The 21,054-nt window shown below is 39.0% G+C and overlaps 1 long non-coding RNA gene across 1 annotated transcript; it reads right to left on the bottom strand.

The window, feature by feature from the left end:
• Window positions 1-324: 324 nt before the first annotated feature.
• LOC139702373 (uncharacterized) lies at window positions 325-16,852 on the bottom strand. Its single transcript, XR_011705006.1, has 2 exons — window positions 16,635-16,852; window positions 325-710 (listed from the first exon to the last, which is right to left on the bottom strand). It is a non-coding gene; the product is annotated as an uncharacterized lncRNA (long non-coding RNA).
• Window positions 16,853-21,054: the final 4,202 nt, after the last annotated feature.

Consider the following 21,054-nt stretch of genomic DNA (forward strand, 5'->3'; position numbering starts at 1 on the left):
AGTATACTATTACATAAGATTCGATTTTTTAAAAATAGAGTCCTGCATCTTGGTGCAGACTTCCTACAAGTTTCTATCACATATCATAATTTATGATTATGTAATTCAGCTTTACTATCATTAAATCCAAAAGATTCATATTTTCCATAAGATTATCATGAGATAATATATCAAATTACTTAGAAAAAATAAACTATCATCTTAGAATTACTCCTTCAAAAAAAAAAAAAAAAGTAATCACAAGTGTTTAAGTGAACCCACATGGACTCCTACTTATTACCATCTATCAGCCAGAATGCAGTCAGAGGACAGAAACCACACCAGTTATTTGAACAAAGAGAATTTAATACAAGATTTTGTTAACTGAATTTCAAGTTTTTCAGTACACGGCTAAAGGGGGAAAAAAAAAAAAAAAGAACTCTTAGCAATCATAGTCTTGACAACTGCAGGAAGCAACTACCACCCCTAGCGCAGGGCTAACAAATGCTTAGAGGAAGAACTCAGGAACTCAAACTCAGACTTCTGGGAAGGCACTGCTCAGCTGGTGCTGATGTCTCAGATTTCCAAGTAGGGGACCAATGTGCCTGTGACCCAGGCCTCTAAAGAGCGGTGCTGGTTGGCGCTAGTGGTCTCTGAAGAAAGCTTGATGAAACTGGTCCTTGGAAAAACTGCAAACTGGATCCAGCAACTGCTACAGGAAGGTACTGCTGCTGCAGGGATGAAGAAGTGTTGTTAGGGCAGCAGTCACAGGAATGGCAAGCAGAGCAGAAAAAGCAAGTCCCTCCCTCCTCTTCTAGGCAGTCAATGCCGTTGCAACAGGGAGCAGGTAGCCAAGCAGAAATGTGACTTGTGGAGTCTGGGCCTCAGGATCACAAGGCAGAATAAATAAATGGATCTGGAGCTAAAAGAACAATAATTTAACTAGCAAAACATTCTCTATTCTAAGGTCAGACAAACTGTTTAATAATCTAACACTCTGTGTAAAGGATCACAATCAATGACATCAATCCCTATCTAACATTTAATCACCTCCTCCTACTCTGAAGAGTAAAACAACCACCACATCTAACACTTGCTTAGTACTTACTTCATGCCTGGAACTGTTTAAAACAGTATACATGTATGAATTGATCCAATCCTCACAGCAACACTGTGAAGTAGGCCATAGCAATATTTCCACTTTATAGACAGCAATAAGGTGAAGAAAAATTAAATACCTTATCCAATATTGCAAAGTTGTGAAAGATTTTAGACTAAACCCAGGCAATCACACTCCAGTGCTCATGCTTAGTAAGATCACGACATGTGTTACAATGCCACAATAGGCAATGCTCTCTAAATCTAAAGAAGCCTTTGAAATGCAACTTCAGTTGAACAAAATTTTCTTACATGTTTTTAAAAGTTCATATCTGATGAGGTGCAGTGACACCTGCCTGTAATTCCAGCAATTTGGGAGACAGAGACAGGAAGATTGCAAGTTTGAATACAGCCTCAGCAAGTTGGCAAAAATCTAACTCAAAAATTTTTTTTTAATTTTAAGAAAATGATGGGGGTGTAGCTGAGTGGTAGAGAAACGCTGACTTCAATTTTCAGTATGAAAAAAAAAAGTTACATCTGTATTTGTAGCCCTATGGAATATCATATTGTCACACACAGACATTTTTCAAGACTTTGCAAAGAATCTGCAATATACTTCTCATGCCCTAAACAATAAAGGAGAAAATGAACAGGCGAAAGGCAATGAAATAATCTTCCACTTACAAAATGAAACTACTACCTTCACTACTATCTCACTCAGAAATCAGAAGTAAATCTATTCATGGTAGATGTATGCAGTTTATTTTGAAAAACCATTATTTCTATTGACTGAAGCTCAAAAACATGCTGGGTTGAGAATCTAAAACTAAAAATAGCTAGGCAAGAGGGAAAAAAAGAAGCAGCAGCTAGGTATGGTGGTGTATACCTATAGTCCCAACTGCTGGGGAGGCTGCACAGGGGGATCACTGAAGCCCAGAAGTTTGGGGCCAGTCTGAGCAAAATAATGACACCCTGTGTCTTAAAAAAATAAACTGGGGCTGGGCTTGTGGCTCAGCAGTAGAGTGCTCACCTAGCACATGCAAGGTGCTGGGTTTGATCCTCAGCACCATATAAAAATAAATAAAATAAAGGTATTGTGTCCAACTACAACTAAAACAATATTTTTAAAAATAAATAAATAAATAAACTGGGCATGGTGGCACACACCTATAATGCCAGCAACCCAGGAGGCTGAGGCAGGAGGATCACAAGTTCAAGGCTAGCCTCAGCAATTTAGCAAGACCCTAGGCAATTTATCAAGTCAACAACTCAGCTGGAGATGTAGTCCAGTTGTAAGCACCCCTGGGTTCAATCCCAGTTCCCAAAAAGATTTTTAAAATTTTTAAAAATAATTTTAAATAAATAAATATATTAACCAGATGTGGTGGCACAAGCCTATAATCCCAGCTACTCACGAGGCTGAGGCAGAAGGACTGCAAGCCCCAAGCCAGCCTTGGCAATTTAATAAGACCCTGTCTCAACTATAAAAATAAGTGTCTGGAGGCCTGGATTCAATACAAAGAACTACAAAAAAAGGGGGGCTGAGGATATAGTAGTAGAGCACTTGCAAGAAGTCCTGGGTTCAATACCCAGTACTGAAAAAAAAAATTTATTTAATAGTCCATGAGGACTGTGGATATGGCTCAATGGTAGAATGCTTGCTTAGTATGTATAAGGCTCTGAGTTTGATCCCCATCACTGCAAAAACAACAATAATAAGAAACAGTATCAATACCCATTCTTTTTAAAATTTTATCTTCTAATTTGTTTCAAATACTCTTTTTATAATATTTTTTTAACTTTAGTTGGACACAATACCTTTATTTTTTTTTATGTGGTGCTGAGGATCAAACCCAGGGTCTCGTGCGAGCTGGGCGAGCGCTCTACCGCTGAGCCCTTGTTTCAAATACTCTTGAATCATCCTAGATTCAAATTCTAGAATACCATACCAACATAATCTTAAAACTCACAAAAACTAGGTATTAACAAAATCCCCACGGGAACTGGCTGTGTCATTTTCCAGCAGTAGGCATTTATAATTGATCACTATTGTTAGTGATCATACAAATCAAAGACTATCTAGTACAATGGTTAAGAGCACAGACTCCAGAGTCAGACTGCCAAATCAAGATCTGGGGCAACTCATCTTCTTAGCTGAGTGATCTTGAGCAAGTTAACTTTTCTGTAGCTCAGTTTCCTTGTGTGTAAAAAGGGGATAATAATAGTATTTACTTCATAAGGTTGTTGTGAGTATTAAATTAGTTGATAATATGAAGTACCAACAGAACCTGACAGAGTATGTTAGCAATAAAAATCTGAAACACACTTATGAAAGTAAGCTGTTCTACACAATACTTTGTAATTTACATGTTCTTCCAAATATGTCTAATAAAAATTTTCATTTTTCATAAAATATATTTAGATTTTGTAGTTAATATATGGAAAAGTTTGTTGTTGTTGTTGTTGTTGTTTGGTACTGGGAATTTAACCAAGGGGCAATTTACCATGGATGGAGCCACATCCCTAGTCCTTTTTATTTCTTATTTTGAGACAGGGTCTCACTAAGTTGCTTAGGGCCTCACTACTAAGTTACTGAGGCTAGTCTTGAACTTGCAATCCTCCTGTTTCAGCCTCCTAAGCTGCTGAGATCACATATTTGCACCACCATGCTCATTCTGGAACAATGTTTAAATAATTTTCATAAATCTCTATGGAAATTGGAAACAATGAATTTAACAAAACATTATTTGGCAGTGGAGCAACAATCAAAAATTCAGTTTCTACATAAGCTAAAACCACATGGATCTAAGACAAAAGTCAATGCAAAAACATACAAACTGAATGGAAGTAACTATGGCTGTGTTTTTAGTGCCTTCTCAGCAAACTGTTCAACCTTCTGCAACATAATTTTCCTCATGATAAGAAACTACACACAAGATCAAATGTCTAACACAAGTGCCTGAATTCACACTGGTAACATGCAAATTCCTGAAGTAAAAGAAAAGTATTCCTAGATGTTTGACCGGTTAATTCCAAAATATAAGTTACAATCCCACCTAAGTGCTTGGCCTTATTAAATACATACTCTCTAATATCACACTACATTAATAAAAAAATCAGAAAACTCAGCTCCTACAGAGGGCAAGTCACAGGGAAAGCCTTGTGAAATTGACAGTTTCCTCTGTTCTACGAGAATGTACAATAATCTCATAAGCACAAGAGTTAACATGCTTGTACAAAAAAATGTTCATTTATAGGCCTGTTGCAAGGAAAGCTCAGACATCCTAATGTGTTCACATGACATTTTTTTCAAATTCACAGAAACTTATCCATTTTAATATCAGGTATTTTCTAAATAAATGGTGGATATTTGTTTTCTAGAGACAAATCTTTATTCCACTATTTCTTAAATACACTGTGCCCATTTATTGGCAAAATGTTAATAATTTTATCAAACTGAAGTGATGAGAAAATATAAAGGTTTATTGTTGGATTTACTCTTATTTTTCCATGTGCTTGAAATTTTTTATATGTATATACTCTAAATAAACTACCACAGTTGAATTTAGATTTTAACTTCATAATACAGCCATAGATAACAGGATCAAGAAATTGTTCATTTTATCACTTATTAGTGAAATTTAGATTTTAACTTCATAATACAGCCATAGATAACAGGATCAAGAAATTGTTCATTTTATCACTTATTAGTGAAAACAAAACTGAAGAGGGTAAGGCAAACAAAGATTTTATGAGAATACCTTTCATGATGTTTTAAGAATAAGACGTATTCCTTTCATTTTCTAATTCTTTGTATACCACTACTGACATATATATCACACATCATAAAATTCACCCATTTAACCTGGTCAGTTCAGTGGTTTTCGTTGTTTTGCAACCAGTGTCACAATCTAGTTTTAGAATACATTTATCATCCCATGCAAGTTAGCTGTACTCCCAGCCAGCTTAAGGCAAACACTGATCCACTCTCTGTAGAGAGCATAGAGGCATATGTATAGGCATATGTTGAATTATCTCACACAAACACAATATGTGATCTTTTGTGATTTTTTTTTTACTCAGAATGGTTACAAAGTTCACCTTTGATGTGTCATGTCTCAATCAGTACTTCTTCCTTTTATGGCAAAAATAATATTCCACTATTTAGGTATGCTACATTTTGTTTATTCACTAACAGCTGTGGGCTGCTTCCATATGGGGGTTATTATGAATAACAAAGCAATGAACATTCAGGTACAAGTGTTTGTGTGAACAAATATCTTCATTATCCTCAGATACATACCTAAGATTAAGAATTAATTAATTGGGCTGGGGCTGAGGCTCAGTGGCAGAGCGCATGTCTAACATGCATGAGGCACTGGGTTCGATCCTCAGCACCACACACAAAAAAATAAAATAAAGGCATTCTGTCCATCTACAACTACAAAAAACTATTTAAAAAAATAATTAATTAAGATTAGAATTACTGGGTCACATGGTAAGTTCATGCTTAACATTTTGAGCAACCGTCAAATTGTTTTCCAAAGTAGCTGCATCATTTCTCATTCCAGCAATGTATAAGGGGGTCCAATTTCTCCACATCCTCACCAACACTTGCTACTGTCTTTTTCATTTAAACCACCCTAATAGAAGTGAAGTGGTATCTCACTATTTCACATTTTAATTTCCCTATGACTAACGATGCTGCACACTGTTTTATTTGCTTTTTGGTCATTAATATATCTTCTCTGACAAATGTCTATTCAAATTCTTTGTCCATCTTAACTGAGTTGTTCATCTTCCTATCACTAAGTTGTATCCTTTATATATTCTTACAAATATCTTCCCCATTTTCTTAGTTTTCTTTTAATTTTCTTGATTGTACCCTTTTACATTTTTTTCTAAGAATTTAACCTTTATTTGTTTATTTTTATGTGGTGCTGAGGATCAAACCCAGTGCCTCACCTATGCAAGCAACTACTCCACCACTGAGCTACAATCTCAGCCCTCTCCTTTTAATTTTGATTAAATCCAAATTAACCACTTTTTTCTTTGTCTGTACTTTTGGTAAATCTAAAAAATCGATGCCTAACTCAAAATTTATTCCATAAAAATTATTACAGTGTTTCCTTCCAAGAGTTGTATTGATTTTGCTCTTTGTTATTTCTTTTAAGTTAATTTGCAGGGAGGGTTGGGATGGTGCTACAGAATGAACACAGGGCCCCAAGCATGCTAGGCAAGCCTTCTACCACCAAGTACATCCCCACCCTTTCCTAGATTTTATTTTGAGACAGGTCAGCCCAGGCTGACCTCAAAACTTGTGACCCTCCTGCCTCAGCCTCCTGAGTAGCTGATTACAAACATGCACCACTGTGACTGGCTTGAGTTAATATTTGTGCCTGTATGAAGGAAGGGTTCAAATTCATTCTTTTGCAGGTGGATATCAAACCGTACAGAATCATTTGTTCCCCAATTGAATGATTTCTGCACTACAGGATGAACACCCTTAATCTGACACTCCAAGATCTAAACCCTTCTGAGCACCATCATGACAACACACACAAGTGGTAAATTTGACACTTGACCTCGCAGCACAACACAGGCATACTAAAAATACTGTATAAAACCCTTCTGTCAACGTGTATAAGCTATATATGAAACCTGAATTACATGTTTAGACTTGTATCCTATCCCTAAGACATCTCATTATGTATATGCAAAAATTTCAAAATCCAGCCAGGTGTGTTGGCAAATACCTGTAATCTCAGCTACTCAGGAGGCTGAGGCAGGAGAATTGCAAGTTTGAGAACAACCTAGGCAACTTAGCAAAACTCAATCTCAAAATTTAAAAAATAAAATAAAAAGGATTGGGGATATACTCATGGTAGAATGCCCCTAGGTTCAATTCCCATTACTTGCGGGTAGGGGGTGTCAACTGACTCTCAGTTCTATTAATCTATGTATTATCCTTATGCCATTAGCACACCATCTTGATTAATGAAAATTTGCAGTAGATTTTGATATTGGAAAGTATGTGTCCTCTAACTATGTTCTTTTTCAGGACTAGTTTGGCTATTCTGGAGAGCATGAATTTTTATATGGATATTAGAATCAGCTTGTCAGTTTCTGCCAAAAAACAAAAGGCAGATGTGAGTTTGATAGGGATTGTATTTAATCTACAAATCATTCCATCTTAATATTAATTCTTGCCCATGAACATGGGCAGTGGAGTAAAATGTATTTCTGTTTTAAAACTAAATTCGTGGGCTGGGATTGTGGCTCAGCAGTAGAGCACTTGCCTAGCACGGGAGGGACCCAGGTTAGATCCTCAGCACTACATAAAAATAAAGGCATTGTGTTGTGTCCACCCACACCTAAAAAATAAATAAAATTTTTAAAAAAACTAAATTCGTGAGCTGTGTACATATCTGTGATTAAAGCATTTGCCTGGCATGTTAAAAGCGCTGGGTTCAATACCCAGCACTACAAAAACAAAAATAAAGACAAAAGACAAAAACTACATTCTTTAAACAACTCAGTCAGCCCAATTGCTAAAAACAAAATAATCAAACACCCTGAAACCTAAGGAACTGAATGCATCCCAGCTTCATTTAATGCCACAGAGTTCAATCACAAAAGAGTAGCCCAATTAAAAAGAGATTCAAATATTTTGTTAGAATCTCTCCTTTAATATAACCAAGCCTGGTGCAGTGGTACATGCATGCAGTCCCAGCTACTCAGGAGGCTCAGGCAGGAGGAGTGCTTGAGACTAGAAGTTGGGGTTCTCCTGGACAAAACAAAGAGATCCATTTCACAAAAAAAGTGGGCTGGGAATGTGGCTCAATTATAAAGTATTTGACTAGCATGTTCCACGATCTGGGTTCAATCCTCAGCACCACAAAAATAATAATTTTAAAAAAACTAATAAAACTAAATATGTAAATCTAATTATCATCCTCTTTTCTTCTCCCATCTCCATTTGCTTCTGCTTTCTACTTATTTGATTATTTTCCAACATCTTTTTCTTTTCACTTACTATATCATTTTTCCCCTTCTCATCTACAAAACTATTTTCTTCTAGTCTATAATCTTCTAAAAATAAGAACTAATCTGTTTTCCATATGTACAATTTGGCAAAATATAAGTAGTGCTAATTCTATTTTCCTTTTATGTAGATTGACAACATTAATCTTAGTAATTTCATCTTTTTTAATATCTTTATTTTATTTATTTGTTTTTATGTGGTGCTGAGGATTGAACTCAGGGCCTCGCACATGCCAGGCAAGTACTCTACCACTGAGCCACAACCCTAGCCCCAGTAATTTCATCTTTATTAAAGTAATATTATTCATGCTATTCTGTAATTGCAAAAATTATTGGTACCAAATTTGGAAGAATATTGATATTGAATGGAAGAAAATATTTGCAAGAATATATTTAAAAAACTCTTACAACTCAATGATGAAAAGGTGAACAACTCAGTTAAAATGGACATGAATTTGAATAATTTATCAAAGATATACAAGTGACCAACAAATTTCTGAACTAGGTCCATAGTTAGCTGAAATAATACCACAGCAATTTTTTAACTACCCCTAGGTCAAACTTAGCTGGCGATAGTATGGAAATTACAAGTACACAATGTGTACATAATGGTGCCTTCCCTTAGTAACATTCAGAGCTCACTTTTTTTTTCTTTTTACTCCTAAGAAGTTAAGGTCATGTTTGTTGTATTATTTAGACCAGTTTTCAACTGCAATTTCTAAGTAATCCTAAATATTTACCCACAAAATAAATCATATCTAATAATAAATTATCGACTATTTGTCAAATGGAATCTCAAAAAGTCACAATGTAGATTATTATACATTAACTTCATACTATTAATCATTTAAAATACCATAAGGCATGTGTTTCAGACTAAGATGCTTGCTCCTAAAAGCAGTGTAACTATGAGACAAAAAAGAGGGTTTTAGTAGAGGTCACAGTGAAACCATTCTATGACAACTACTCCCCTATTTCTTCTGTCCTACCAACTAGATACTATTACTACCTATTCAATCCTCCCATTACTACTTTTGCTCTAGTAAAAGGGACTTGTCTTTGGTCAGTAGTCAAAGAATTAAAGAATACTTTCTCAAAAATAAGAAATTGCTAATGATTTGCAATGATTAAAACGTTCTTAGTGATAAAAGCCTTATTTCTATTTTCATCTTTGTGATAAAAAAAAAAAAACTTTATGTTGTATTGATAAGGCTTTAAGTAATAAAGTAACAAAGCCTTATATTGAACCATTTAGTAGATATCACCAATACTGGAATCTAACCAAAGAATATTTATCTTGAATTCATCAAGTCTTTTTTCCTTTTTTCATACTGGGGTTTAAACCCTGGGGTGATCTACTACCAACCTACAACCCCAACCCTTTTTTATTTTTACTTTGAGACAGGGTCTGAATAAGTGCCCAGGATGACCTCAAATTTGTGATCCTTCTGCCTCAGTCTCCAAGTAGCTGGGTTTATAGGCATCACCACCACAGGCCCCATCAACCCTTATACAGCTTTCAGTTCATAGGCAACAGAAGAACACGATAAATGACACCACAGGGCAGTTACTAGAGAAGCCCAGAAGGAAAGATACTCTGCAGGACAACTGTTTTGGTCTTTCCATTGAGTCTCATGCAATGTGTTGTGAAAAAGGGGACCATGCCAGATTAAGAGACTTGTACATTAATTAAGGCATGGTCTATGATTTAGACAGACCCAACAGCTTTAAAGAACATTTTGGGGTTGACCAGAAATTCTGAATATTGTCTGCACATTTAATAACAGGGAAGTAGGACAAATCACTGACTGAAAAAAAAAAAAAGACTCAAGTTTCTTTCTATATTTGCATTGGTATATTATAATTATATATAATGTTGGGATTAGTTGTTACATATTCATAAGATTAGGCAAAGGGGAATGAAGGGAACAAAGGGGGATGGGAACAGGAAACAGTAGAATGAACTGGACATAACTTTCCTATGCTCATGTATGGATACACGACCAGTGTAACTCCGTATCACGTTAAACCTCGAGAATGGGATAAAAATTATAATGGGTTACACCCCGTGTATGTATGTCAAAATACACCCTACTATCATGTATATCTAAAAACAATTTAAAAAATTAAAATAAACATTTTTTAAATAAAAATCTCAGTTTCAAAAGAGTATCCATATGTGACGCAAACCAGCAATGCCACTTTTAAGTATTCACCCCCTCCCCCAAAAAAGAAACACAAAACAAAGACTGGTAAGTAAATGTTCATAGCACCTCTAGTCACAGCTCCAAAAAATGGAAAACAACCCAAATGTCCATCAATTCATGGGTAGATGGCTCATGAACTGTAGTATACACATATAATAGAGTAATACTGAGTAATGAAATGGAATGATCTATCATTTCTATTGACTGTGGTAGTAACTATACAACTGTATATATGTCTGAATTTGTAGAACCACATACTTTAAATTGGTAACCTCTGTGGCACATAAACTCTACCTAAATACAGCTGATTCTTAAAAAAATTGAACATACTTTGTAGTTTTCTTATTTTATTTAAAATGCCAATGTACTCTTCTGTATGTGTGTTGCTGGGGACTGAACCCAGGGCCTTATGCATATGAGGCAAGCCCTCTACCAACTGAGCTATATCCCAGCCCCTAAAATGCCAGATTTGATGGTTACAATTGTATGTACTCTCGTATGTATAAAAATATTGATAGAGGGCTGGGGTTATGGCTCAGCAGTAGAGTGCTTGCCTCGCATGTACAAGGCCCTGGGTTCAATCCTCAGCACTACATAAAAATAAATATACAAATAAAATAAAGTTAAAAAATATTGATAGAAAGATGCACAGAGAGGAGCTGAGGCTATAGCTCAGTGGTAGAGCGCTTGCCTCGCATGTGTGAGGCACTGGGTTCAATCCTCAGCACACATGAAAATAAATAAAGATACTGTGTGTTCATCCACAACTAAATAAATATTTTTTAAAAAAAGAAAAAAGAAAAGAAAGATGCACGGAGAGAGTTCCAGCGCGGTATGTATTAAGGTACTGATGGCAGTAATCACTGGGTATTGGCAAGTTATGAGTTCTAATGGGAGCATTTTGCTTCTTCCACTTTAGAGTCTTATGCAATGTAGTTTTTATAATAGTAAGAGACTTTTTAAAAAAATAACTATCAGCTTTGATTTTTAAACTTAAAGTTTTCTTATATTAACATCCATGGACTATCAATTTGTGGATTTGTAGGTTATCAATATACTTACAATGGTAGTTTTGGAGGTAAATTTTTATTGCTAAAGTAATATTTACAAAATAGATATTTTAGCAAAAGTAAATATTATTTTAGCAATAAAAATTTACCTCCAAAATCACCATATTTACAGAGTAAATATTATTCTCTTTGGTCATAGTGAATACACATTCAATGAACACAATTTGTTCCAAGCATCATATTTGAATCATATTATATCTCTGGTTTCTTCCCTTAAAAATTAACATTCTACCTCAGCTACTATACTGATACCAATTAAAAATACTTGCTCCCTCTCCCCATGCTCTACCAATGAGTTACACCCCCAGCCATTTTTATTTTGAGTCAGAATCTCATTAAGTTGACCAAGCTGGCCTGAACTTGTGATCGTCCTGCCTCAGCCTCCCCAGTAGCTGAAATTACAGGTTTGAACCACTACACCCAACCCAAAATAAAATTACTTCTAAATTTAACTTCACAATAACATCAGCATTTTTTTAAGAATTTTTTTCACAATACCTTTATTCTATTTATTTGTTTTTATGTGGTGCTGAGAATTGAACCCAGGGCTTCACTTGTGCTAGGTAAGTGCTCTACCACTGAGCTACAGCCCCAGGCCAAACATCAGCATTTTTAAGCATTAGCAATAAGTATGGTGGCTCAAGCCTGTCATCTCAGCTACTCCAGAGGCTGAGGGAAGAGAATCACTTGAGTCCATGAGTTCAAAATCAGCTTGAGCTGTTAACATAGCTAGACTTAATTTTTAAATTAAATAAATAAAATAAAATAAAATTTAGCAAAAAGTCAAATGAAACAAGAATTGTAACCATCAAATCTAATTTTAAAAATGCTACTTCAGCTTTTAAGAGAAAAGTGATGAAAAAAAGCACACTAAATAAGAACTGTGGAGTAAAAATGAATAGCTTTGAATCACACTTTTATTATTGTTAATAATATTTGAAAATACAGTATCAAATATCCTATATAGCAGCCTGGATTTATCATGCTTTTATAACACAACTATGTGGTGTGTGTGAGACTTTGTCTTCTATCTATCTCCATCCCTCAAGCACTCACCAGGATTTCTTGGGTTACAGGAAAGTGATGGGGATAGGAAGAGGTTTGTGGGGTTTTTTTTAAATATTTATTTTTATTTTTCAGTTTTTGGCGGACACAACATCTTTGTTTGTATGTGGTGCTGAGGATCCAACCCGGCCGCACACATGCTACCGCTTGAGCCACATCCCCAGCCCAGTTTGTGGGTTTTGTTTGTGGTTTTATTTTTTTCTGGGTTTTGTGTGGTGGAAGGGGTCCTGTGGTTTGGGAGGTTTTCTGTTTGTTTGTTTGGGTTATTTTCAGCTTTGTTTTTACCTTTGTGTGTGTGTGTGTGGGGGGGGGGGGTATCCTTAACTGGAGTTAATTACCAGAAGGGAAACAACAAACATCAGATCCCTGCCACATGCCAGGCAAGGTTCTAAACAACTACCTACATTCTTTTATTTAACAAGTCTTTGAGATGGATATCACTGTCTCATTGTATGTACGGAGAACACTGAAATGCACAACAGTTCAGCCTTGTGAATACTCATACAACTAGTTAGGAACACAGGCAAACAAAGACATATGAATCTAGATCTGTATTCAGACCATTCTTCTTGTGAATTTTAGGGGAAAGATTTTAAAAAGAAAACTAGAATAAACAACAACTAAATGATGAAGTTAAAAGGTATATCCAGGGCTGGGGCTGGGGTTCAGTGGTAGAGCACTTGCCTATGTATGAGGCACTGGGTTCGAACCTCAGCACCACACAAAAATGAATAAATAAAAGAGATGTTGTGTCCATCTACAAAAAAAAAAAAACACAGTGAATCCAAAGTCAACTGTATTTTTAGCAATGTGCAATATAAAATTTTAAAAATAGTTTCATGGCGGGTTGCAGATTTAATTTGGTTGTAGAGTGCTTGCCTAGTATGTATAAGGTCCTAGATTCCACTCCCAGCATCTCTCTACTCCCCAAAAAAGTTCATGTACAATCCACATCAAACAGAACAAAATATTTTTGAAAATATTGTTAAGTGCAATACTTGCACACTGAAATAACACATCACTATAAAAAATCCAAACTGTCTTTTTTGCAGAAATTGATAAAATGAACCTAAAACTCATATAAAAACATAAAGGACATAGAATGGCTTAACAGTCTTGGAAAAAAAATGTTGGAGGAGTTACAATTAATTTCAAAATCCATCACAAAGCTACAGTAATGAAATCGTGAGGTGCTGGCATAAGGACAGATATATAGATCAACAGAATAGAATTCCGAATTCAGGAAAAAAAAAACTCACATATGGTCAACTGATTTTCAATAAGGGGTATAAAGACCATTAAATGAGGAAGAGAACAGTCTTTTCAATATATGGTGCTGGGAAAACTGAATATCCATAGGTGAAAAAAATGAATTTTGACCACTAACTCATACTATACACAAAAATTAACTCAAAATGGATCAACAACCTAAATATTGGTTAAAGGCATAAACTCTTAGAAGAAAACATAGGAATATATATTTCATGACCTTGTATTTGACAATGGATTCAGATATGACAGCAAAAGCATGAGCAATAAAAGAAAAAACTGGACTTGGTTGAAATTAAATACATTTTTACATCAAAGAACATTATTTAAAAAATTGAGTCGGGGCCAGGGCTGTGGCTCAGTGGTGAAGCATTCGCCTAGCATGTGTGAAGCACTGGGTTCAATCCTTGGCACCACATAAAAATAAAATAAAGATATTGTGTTCACCTAAAACTAAAAAATAAATATTAAAAAAAAATTGAGTCATGTGTGGTGGTGCACACCTGTAATTCCACTGACTGAGGAGGCTGAGGAAGGAGGCTGAGGCAAGTTCAAAGCCAGCTTCAGCAACTAATTGAGACCCTGTCTCAAAATAAAGAATTAAAAAGGTTTGGAGATGTGGCTCAGTGGTAAAGCACCCTTAGGTTCAATCCACAGTATAAAAAAACAATTACTACCACAATAAAATACCATTTCATACCTATAAGGATGGCTAAAGTTAAAAATACAGACAGTAACAGGTATTGGTCAGCGGTAGAGAAACAGCAACCCTGGTGCATTACTAGCGATGGGATGTAATATGCAGTAAAGCCTCAGAAAACAGTTTGACAGTTGCTCAAAATGCTTAACAGAGTTATGTGACCTAGTAATTCTACTCCTAGAGATACACCAAGAGAAATTACAAAATATGTCCACACTAAGACTTGTACACGTTTATTGCTGCATTATTTAAAGAGCCCAAAATAGGGGGAAAATATATATCCACAGACGAATGTACAAACGATATCTGGTATATCCATTCGAAAGAATATTATTCAGTAATAAAAAGGAATAAAGTTCTATACATGCTACATCATGGTTGAACCTCAAACACTCTGTGCTACATGAAAAAAGAGTCAATCACAGAAGACTATAATAACCCATTATATAAAATTTCCAGAATAGCTAATTTCAGAGACAGTAACATTAGTAAATGGCATAGTCTGGTGGAATGGGCAATAAGGAAAGGACTGCTAATGGGTAAAGAATTTTTTGTAGGGTGACAAAATGTTTTAAAAGTAGATAATGGTGATGGTTACACAACTATGAAAATATTAGAACCACAAAATTACACACTACCACGGTTAATTTTATGGGAGGTAAATTATATCTCAATAAAAGCTTTTTAAAAGATTTTTTAAAGACACTTTAAAAAGACATCCAAATAAGCTACAAAAACAATACACTGGGAGACTACAGCACCAAATTTTTCAATTTTCTCCTTCAGATGCATTCTCAAATCTGAAAGTCAAGTCTTCCTACATTTGCATACTTTGTTCAGTGAACAACAACAAAAACCCTACCTTAGTGAAACCAACTAACTGAAATTCAACTTGATGGAAAAAAATGCCTCTGAAATATAGAACACCTTTATTTTAGCATCGACTCTGAACTAAACATAAATCTGAATTTTGATGCGTCACATAAAAACTAGACATACTCAGAGTTTAAGCAAATTGCCAACTTTCCAGAAAAGATAAACAGTAATTCAGATTTCCTTTGATGCAAATATAAATGTTTACCTGCCTCAAAGGAACAAAATCTTGTAAGCCTAGTGTTCCCAAGTGAAAGAAATACGTATTTTTTAATTCAGAACTTTGTTTTAGAATCAATTTTAACCTAGCTAGGGTATACAGAGTTGATCCTTTATACTAACCAACAAATACCCTGCTCTTGAGTGGAACATACTGAAAACACAGCATTATAACCAGACAAAAGTTGGGAGCTGAGAAAAATCACAGTACACAATAAAAATAACTACTCTCAAGAAGCTCCTGAAAATGCCTCAAGAGTTCCAATGTTGCAAACTCCTTAGTCATTTAGTCTTTCTATAACTATTTACCGAACATATACCATTTGCCAGGCACGGTGCAAGGTACCAGGATGCCACAGTGAGGTATAAACAGAGCAGGTCCCTGGTTGCAGGAAGCTTGTTCTCTACAGCCTGACAAACCTTTCTGATTTCAACTTCAAGAGCCTGCTAAAAATTCAGTCTTGTCCCCTACATTGAGGAGCCAGGGCTCGTGGGCCTGCGGTGGAGCATGCAAGCTGTATTTTTACAAAGTGCTCCCAATTATTCCTCCACTGGACCATCCCACCCATCCTGCAGGAGCCCCACATTCAAAGTCCGCTCAGCAGCCTTCACCTTGACAGGCACCCCAAACACACCTCGAGGACAAGACGGACGGAAGGCTTTCTGGTATCACTCTGGTGAGCCACCAGCAGCTTGTTGCCCTCCCGGGTCGGAGAGCTCACTCCCTCCCAACCTCATCTGAAGCTGGCAGCACCTGAGCCTCCCCAGCGGCAGACACCTGTCTCCAGGAGGATGCAGTCTGCCACTTAAGTGGACCGTGGTCCCAAGGTTCCGCCCCCCGGGGAGGGGTCAAGGAGGCGGCGCGCGGGAGTTAAGCGCCGACTGCATACCGCCGGCCCCGCTCCCGCACACACTCAGAACACTCCCGCGGAAACTGAGGCAGGCGGCGGACCGGATCCCGCTGCACAGCGACTCGCGAAGGGGCTGGAACCCCGACGACGAGGTGGCTTCCGCCTCGCGGGCACTCGTCAGCCGCGGAGGCCCGGCCCGGCTTGCACCGACGGAGTTTCACAAAGAAAGTCTCCCGGCCCGCGCCCCTCACGCACTCACCGGCGCTGGCGCCGGCGGAGACTCGGGCTCCCGCCGCCTGCGGCTCCGGGCCGGGGTCGACGCTGGGGTCGGTTCGGACGCTGGCGGCAGCTGCTGCTCCATCCGCACGGGACCCGGGCCGCGTCCGCCTCGAGCTAACGGTCCCGCCAGCTAGGCGCGCGCACCGCTCCCGCGCGCCATGTTCCCGCCGTGCCGCGCGCCGCCGAGGCAACCCACAACGCCCCCCCGGACCGCGCACGCGCGCCCCCGCGGCTCCCTCGCACACACCGCGCACGCGCGCGCTCGCCGCGCCCCCCCTCCCTCGCGCCCCGCCTGGAGCCTGGAGAAGCCGGTCGCTGTTCCCGGCGTCGCGTTTACCCCCGCCGTGCCTGTCCCGCCCGGGAGGGAGAGCGCGCCGTTCCCGGCTCTGCGCCGCCGCCTGCCGCACTGCGGACCACCCCAGCCAAGCCCATTTCTCCACTGCCTCCAATGTGTCACCCGCATCGCGGGGCCTGGGGCGAGGGTGCGCCCAAGAAGTGCCAGACGAAGGACGCCCTTCGGTTGCTGAGACCCCACTCCTGGAGGTGTGCAGGCACGTGCGCGAATGGAGGTGGCACAGTGAACTCCAGTATCCTGGGGAGAGCCAGACTCTGGAAACCTGAGTTCAAGTCCCGCCTCTTCACTGACCTCGGACATCAGGCTCAAAATCCAGCACCACCCCAAGTGCTTAAGAGGTGGGCTCTCCTTAAAGGGTTCAAGTGCCACCTCCATCTCCCAAACTGGGAGACTGGGCACGTCACCTGACCGACCCAGAGAACCTCGATTTCTACGTGTGCAGCGGATTTCCCAGGGTTGACAAGGCATCCACACCCCTCAGCACTCTGCCTGGCGCACAAGCAGCCTTCGAAGGCTCCGTATTGTAGCTCCTGCCCTATCCGTCCAAGACTCCTAAAAGTTTAATGAAAGGGGTTCTGTCCCAAACTCTGCGGTATAATTAGCTGGGAGTTCACCCAACCTTGGGGCTGCAAGAGACTCTTACTTCCCACGTCTTCACTTTCCATACTCTGCCTCAAAACCCTAAAGCTGGCACCAAAACAATAGCAGAGAACATTTTCCCTACTAGAAAAAGAAGTTTTCAAGAGTCTCTTGGAATTTGTAAATGGTTGTGCTTATTTCTCTTGGCATTTTTCAGACACAAGTGACACAAACAACCTGGAGGGGGGAAAAAAGAGAGAAATTTACCTCCTCCCATAATTGGAAAATTCTGGCTGGAGCCTCACTTCTGGCATAGCGGAATCCAGTACCTCAAACCAAACTCAGCCTCTCTGACCTGTTGCAGGTTTCATTTGCTCTCTAATAACTTCATTTCTATACAGTTTCTTTCACTTAAGTAGCTTCATCTACCAAGAAAGCAGGGGCTGTTTCCCAGTACAGGTCGAGTATCCGTAATTCTAAATGCTCAGAGGTGTCTCAGATCTTGGATTTTGGAATATTTGTGTACATATAATGAGATATATTGGAGATGGGACCCAAACCTAAATATGAAATTTGTTTATGCGTCATACATACGTTAAACACAGAGCCTGAAGTTAACATTATACAATATTTTTAGTAGTATTGTGCATGAAACCAAATTTCATGTATGGAATTTTTCATAATCCATCATATCACTGCTCAAAAAGTTTTGGATTTTGGAGCATTTTGAATTTTCAGACTAGGGATGCTTCAACCTGTAGACCCAGCCAGAGTCCCAAGGTTAACTCATCATTGGACCCATTTGAGCTACATGCCCTTCCTGAGCCAATCCATATTGGCTAGAGCTGGATGTATGGGAAGGGATTGAAGTCAGACCCTCCAGAAGGATATAAACAGGAAGGGTAATTGGGAAAAAGGATGCTTCCACCTGAACAGAAGAGGCATTGGGCACAGGGCCAGCACAAACAAGAGATATCCAGGACACCATCAAGTAGGCATGCAGTAGGTCCACCATAGAACCAACTGCCTGTTCTGCAAAAGGGAGTGGCAGTTACTTCCTCCGCCAATGAGAAACGACTCTCCACCTCTCCTCCAACTGCCAATCCCAGGCCCAGCATTTGCCAAGTCTACTTAGTCAAAGGTATCCCAATGACCCCACAAGTGCCCAAGCAAGAACTGAAAGATGATGATGCTTTCAAGAACTGACTACTTACATGGCTATCCTACCTCATGATGGAAGACAACCCTTACCACATAACTGGGCACTTTATGGACCTTATTCCACTGAATCCTCACAAACAGCATCAGAGATGGTTATTCTTACTGAACCCATTTTAAAGATAAGGAAGCCAAAGCTTATCAAGAAACTTAACCAAAATTCCAGCAAATAACTTACCCAAAAGCCAATGTTCTGTAAGCACAATATTGTGCCCATCATGAATGTTGCCATCCCAGCTCCTTTTGCTCATATTTCGAAGTCCTGTACCCATCTCCAGCTAGATGACCAGCTATCAGTTCCATAGCAGAAGGAACTTCTAGGACTTATTCAGCTTCCACAGTTGTCTCCCCACCTCACCTTGAAGCCCCATGCCATGATTTCATGTAATAGAGGAAAAAATTCTCCTAAAAGGAAATTACAGTGAGGCTAGGAAGAGAAAATCAGTGTCAAGTGGCCCTCATCAGCAGTCAGTGTCTCCCCTTTAGTAAATGTATTAGTCTCCTATGGCTGCTGTAACAAGTTATCACAAACTGCACAGCTCAAAGCAAGACAAAATTACTTATAGTTCTGTAAGTCAGAAGCCTGAAATCAGTTTCAGTTGGTTCAAGTCAAGTTGTAAAGGACCAGTTCCTTCAAAGAGCACTGAAGGGAGAATCCATTGGCTTCCTTTTTCAGTTTCCATGGTTGTTTATAGTCTTTAGACCCCTCCTTCCATTTTCAAAGCACATCAATCCAATCTACGTTCAGTTATCACATCATTCATCTGATTCTGGCTTCTCTTGGGTCCCTCTTAAAAGGATCCTTGTGATGACATTGGGCCCACAGGATAAGACAGGATAATCTCCCCACCTCAAGATCCTTAATCATGTCCATGAAGTCCTTTTTGCAATGTAAAGTAACATTCACAGATTCTGGGGATTAGAATGAGGACACCTATTGAGGGTCATTATTTAGCCTATCATGGCAGGTATCATCAGAGGGAGCCACAATGTGCCCCGGAAACAGGGAAGGGCTGGCTAACTGTGCCCAAGAGGGAAAATGCCCTAAGAAACCTCAACCTCCACATTATTCAAATGAACTAAAACCCATCTAACTTGGCAATCTCAACCTCATTCCTTTCAATATTCAAACCACCTAAATCCCATCAGCCCCCTGCACCAGGCTAGCCAAACCTCAGAATACGTGCATACCTTTCTAATAGAAATTGCCAACCCCACTCCCATCCCTAGTGCCAGGGGCAACAGCTGTGTGCCCTTGACACTGTCCTAGCTGGTAAGTAGCATTCGAACCATGGTATGGCCAGTGAATTACAATATGATCTAGTGTCAACCAGGCAAAATTGAAAAAGCAGCAGAGGAGTTAGGGCTGGGGCTCAGTGGTCAAGCGCTTGCCTCACCTGGGTGAAGCACTGGGTTCAATCCTCAGCACCATATAAAAATAAATAAAGATACTGTGTGTTCATCCACAACTAAATAAATATTTTTTTAAAAAAAATAAAAAGTAGGGCTGGGGATGTGGCTCAAGTGGCAACACGCTTGCCTGGCATGCGCGGGGTGCTGGGTTTGATCCTCAGCACCACATTAAAAAAATAATGATGTTGTGTCCACCGAAAACTGAAAAATAAATATTAAAAAATTCTCTCTCTCTTCTCTTTCTCTAAAAAAAAAAAAGAAAGAAAGAAAGAAAAAGCAGAATCAGAGAGGAAGCAGGCATTAGAAATGCCTGCATTCCTGATGGCTCCAGATCCAGGCATCTGTGACCTCGATACACATCCCCTCCATGAAATGATGTGAGTGGTCTGTTTTCTGCCAAAGATGTTCCAACTTCTACAGATCATAGGGCTGTCCCTGAAGCCAGCCTGGAGGGACTGATCGCACTTGATGGTAAACAAGGATATATGCTCCTTTGGGCAGTTCACTGAACATGCTGACATTTGAGTTTAGACATCAGTTGCTTGTGCATTTTGTCAGCAAGTCACCATCCATGAGTCTGAACATGAAACTAGGAAGATAGACATTAGTTCTGGATTCAGAAAAACCTAGGTTGGGTCCCAACTCTGCCGCTTATCAGCTGTGTGATTTTGGAAAAGTTACCTTACTTCTCTAAGCCTGGATTCCTTACCTGTAACATGAAGGTGGCTGGGTGACTTAGCTTATATGATCACTGTGAAGACAAGATCAGCCAAGAATAGGGCTTTTTGCACAGGGCCTTCCTAATCATTACTGGGTCAATGTAACATGCCCACAT

Source organism: Marmota flaviventris, chromosome 17, assembly GCF_047511675.1.
Source record: "Marmota flaviventris isolate mMarFla1 chromosome 17, mMarFla1.hap1, whole genome shotgun sequence".
Classification (NCBI taxonomy): Eukaryota; Metazoa; Chordata; class Mammalia; order Rodentia; family Sciuridae; genus Marmota; species Marmota flaviventris.